Source organism: Macrobrachium rosenbergii, chromosome 29 (genome assembly GCF_040412425.1).
Source record: "Macrobrachium rosenbergii isolate ZJJX-2024 chromosome 29, ASM4041242v1, whole genome shotgun sequence".
NCBI classification, from domain to species: Eukaryota; Metazoa; Arthropoda; class Malacostraca; order Decapoda; family Palaemonidae; genus Macrobrachium; species Macrobrachium rosenbergii.
In genome coordinates, this window is record NC_089769.1 from 18,807,084 (window position 1) to 18,811,872 (window position 4,789).

The following is a 4,789-nucleotide window of genomic DNA, read 5'->3' on the forward strand; positions in this document are numbered from 1 at the left end:
TTACAGATTATATTTGGGTCTAACAAACTGACGTTTATGAAAACTTCAGTCGTTTATTTTTTCCCCTGGTTTTGTATTTTATACATTATATCGATACAAGCTTCTGAATTCATTTGCAAACTGGTTTGTATTACTTGCTCAGGTTTGAATGACAGGTATCTGTGCTAGAGTCCGGGATAGTTCTTCATTGGAGGGGTGGGCAAAGCTCTCGGCTAGCACGCTGTTGGCCCAGCGTTCGACTCTCCGACCGGCCAATGAAGAATTAGAGGATGATAGAGATTCATTTCTCGTCATAATGTGGTCCGGATTCCACAATAAACTGTAGGTCCCGTTGCTAGGTAACCAGTTGGTTCTTAGCCACGTAAAATAAATCTAATCCTTCGGGCCAGCCCTAGGAGAGCTGTTAATCAGCTCAGTGGTCTGGTTAAACTAAGATATACTTACCTTAGAGTCCCGGAATCCTGGAATGTAGAACATAAACAGCTAGAGACTACAGTACATGTCAAGAATGGTTTGTCTGATCGTATTTGACCTTCATTTCCAGTCTTGAATGAGTAAAGCAACTCTCTCTCTCTCTCTCTCTCTCTCTCTCTCTCTCTCTCTCTCTCTCTCTCTCTCTCTCTCTCTCTCTCTCTCTCTCAACAATACTGAAGTTGGTGAGGACATTAAATCTTTTAAATCATTGCATAAGCCGAGGGAATTCTTGCCTCTTAGGAGTTCACGAACAGAAAACGATGGCTTTGATTAATCATTCTACTTTCTGATCGTTCATCTTCATGGGTATTATCCTTGGTAAGCGTCGGGAAAGCGGCTAAGTCCGTTCGATCAGCAGACAGATACGTAATCGGTTAATCTACGTTGTCCTATTAAGAATTGCCTCATTCATATCATCGACTTGTTATGAATACGTAAATTATAAATTTCTGTTTCCCCGTGCTGTGTATTTTTTAATAGATTCCCTTAGGGTAAACCACACTTTTATGTTAGAGTGCAGTCCCCTGGGTATTCTGTTGAGGAACCTCCAACCTCACTTTAGTTTACTGAAATCCCGTTAAGCAGACTTTCTATTAAAGTTTTAACATTTGAAAGTCAAAGCATTGCATTGGTGGTAGAACTATCGTAGAAGTGGAGGTAATGAGTGACGTATCGAATGTATCATTTTAAGTATTTCACGTAGCGGTAATACTTAATGCATTGTATGTTTCGTTACGAGTGGCTCTTTGAAAAAAAGTTGGTTTCTGCACCCTAAGTTACAGGCATTTGTTTGATTATGTAGACTAGTTTACTGTGGTTAATGACCTCTTGATTGATTGATCGGTTGAGTTATTGATTATGGTAGAAATCAGAATTCTGGTGTTTGAAAACATCGTGTCGACTCAGAGGCAAAGTCAGACATTGAATCTTGAGGCGTGCTTGGGACTCGAACGGTCTGGACTTGGACTCGGACATGGCCTTGAAAATTGTGAACTCGACTGCAAAGCACACACAATATATATATATATATATATATATATATATATATATATATATATATATATATATATATATATATATATATATATATATATATATATATATATATATATGTGTGTGTTTGTGTGTAAAACGCAAGCGTGTGGAAATGAACGTAAAAAAACATCATTATCATATGACATGCCTTCATTAAAACCTTTTGTGGAGATCTCTTTGTGCAGAGGTGTTATGTTCGTTTATTGGAATCAATATCATGTGCACTTCAATAGGGTGGCCGGCTTTTGATCAGTCCATGCGACGCCTGCTGACGACGACGACGAGGCAATACGTTGTTTTTTCCAAATACCTGTTGTTCCGAGAGAGCGCGCATGGTCGCTGGTCACCTTCTATATTTAAATGTTTATTCACCCGTTTACCTTTTCACTTCGGCTGAGTTTGTTTATTTTTTAGTGACTGAATGATTTTTGCTGTGGCGTGCCTGTTTTTACAAATAGAATGAGGAGGAAGCTTTCCTTTCTGCTTTTGAAGAGTTGTGGAGTACGATTAAAATCGCTTGATTTCGTCATTACGTTATTTTTTTTTTTTTTTTTTCTCACCTCAGAAGGTTGGTGGTGTTTGTCGGTGCCGTGAAAGTTTCCATTATTAGTCTGGCCCTATTTTTCCCGTCCTCCCACACTGCTCTCCTTTGAGGCCAACAAACAGAATGCCACGGGGAGCTCAGGCCCCCTTCCAGCTTTTGTTGTTGAGCTTCGTCATTCAGTCTCTCCCCGACATGTCTCCTCGATGCCCGGTGGGAGAGTTGGCCTTGTGCTCCCGGTTTTGACGCGCCCTCACCGGTACTTTCTGAGTCTTCCTTCCTCGTCGTGGCTTTTTTTGTGTGTCCGCATCGAGTAAAATAAGTGTGTCCACTTTTTTCAGAAACAAAAAAAAATGTTCCTGAAAAAAGATAAAATCATGAAGCTATCAGACCAGGTATGGGAAAAGGTGTAAAATGAGTTAAAATCCCAATAAAATGGAAAATTTACAAGTACTGTTAAGAGGAAGCTCAGTTTGATTAGGAATCACTGGAAACAGTTTGGCGAACCCCTGATCGACCTTCTACTGATTTGGTGAAGGATTGAATTTAAGCTGCTCTGAATGCGAACCCAGCGATAATAACGACCATATCGTGTAGTAGGTAAGAAAGAATATCATGGTAAGCATATTCATGTCTGTGAAAAGCTTGCAGTTCCGAAGTGTTATGAAGGAAGAGGAGAGAAAGACTTCGAAGTGCTGCATGAGTAGAGTCAAAAGGTACTGAAAGGAAGGACCGTAACATCCAGGAGACGCGACAGTGCGCACATCTTAGAGCTGCACGGCTCAGTGTTCGTAGAAGTGTCGACGTTCTGCTGAAGAACTTTCTGACAGGATGTTTGAAGCGGCTAATGTTGGAGAAAGTTTTCTGCACAGGAGGTTCATCCATGATATAGCAGCTGAAACTTAATCGTGACAGCAGCTTTTATCTTGTTAACGCTGAAGCCTCCTTCTAATATATTATACACACACTTTTGCCGAGTATTTTGGTTCCAGAAAACACCTAGACTGTAAGAAGCGACTGGACGATCTTTGAGGTTCCAGTGAAAGCTGAGCCACCTGTGCACTAGCGCACACCTACAGCCAAGTCTAGACGGGTGAGAGCTTCTACTTCATCCATCATTGCGGTGAAATATGCTCCGTTACGTAGACCGCATTGCATGGATCTGCAGGGTAAAGTTGTCAATTCGATGCCCGCATTGCTTTCCATCATTCCGCTGTCTTTCCGCTGTCGTGCTCAGTTAATTGCAACTTCGACTGGGTCGGTATTTGGGTTCTTTAAATGGGCTTGAAAAGCGTTTCATAATGAAGGCGGTCGAGTGGTTTAAGTCGGATTTCCTATGCTGGAAAACCCGAAGGCAAGGAGGCATGTACTTATAATTTTAAGGATGGTTAAACCATTTATTTTACGCAACAGATAGCCACATGCCTACCTTTAGCATTGATTACACACGCACAAACACAGACACACACACATATATATGTCATTTAATAGCCTAATGGAGAAACTTTCACCTTCGGTGGACGGATTCGAACCCAGCCAATCAGCGCGAAAAGTTCCAGCGAGGACGCAGCATGAAAAATTCTTTTAAGTCGAGAGCTTGTAGAGGTTATTGTGGCCGTCGAAAAAAAATATATGTATATATATATATATATATATGCGTGTATATATACACACACACATACATACACACCTAAATACATATACATCTACTAAACTACTTACCTGCTACATGTATTTTTGGTGGCCACAATAACCTCTTTAAGTTCTCGACTTTCTCGCACCTCTCAGGATAAGGTAATCACTGAAAGCCCATATCGAAGTGTGTAATAAAGAATTTTTCATGCAGCGTCCTCGCTGGAACTTCTTGCGCCCATTCGCTAGGTTCGAGTCCGTCCACGGAAGGTCGAAGTTTCTCCTTTAGGCTGTTATGTGATATAGTATGTATGTATACACACAATATATATGTGTATATATATATATATATATATATATATATATATATATATATATATATATATATATATATATATATATATAACTTTAGAGATTTTTCTAGTCTTTTTCGTCCAATTTCTGTGGATTTGTTCATTAAGGCGAGGTATGACAAACAACTCGCGGAACAAAGTAAAGCAAGGAGGCAAAAATAAAAGCAAAAACTGTAAACAGTGACGGTAGTAATGAGGCTGTTGGGCCCGTGTCATCAGTTCTAAAATTCTTCGAGACCTTCTCGGCGGAAGAAATCTGCAATCTTCTGCTAAAGAGTCAACAAGGTGATTTTGTTCTAAAACGGTTCTTTGATCTTTGATTTTTCAAGAAAGTCAAAGACTAAATATTTCTCAAGTCATGAATACCAGCGCATTTGCATATTTCTTCTCGTGTAATTGTGTTTTCAACAATACCCAAGTTTCCGTGAATGCTGTTATTTAAGGTAATAATAAGGATGACTTCAATACGTCCTCGTAGGTTCAGTCAAAGAATTTACTTATAAACTGAACATATTTATAATCAATTTTATGATTCTTTTGCCAGGGGTGCCGAGCTATAGAACTGTAATTATTTCCCAAATTACCTGCTGAAATGTGTCCCATTTTTACGTTTAACAAAAAACGACCATTTTTCCCAATACAGCAGGAAGCACAATCAGAGCAACCAACAATTTAAACACCAACATCTTCAGATGATTTATATGGCTGTTTTTGGTGATTTTTCTCCCGATAGTGCTACGGTACTGAAAGGCAA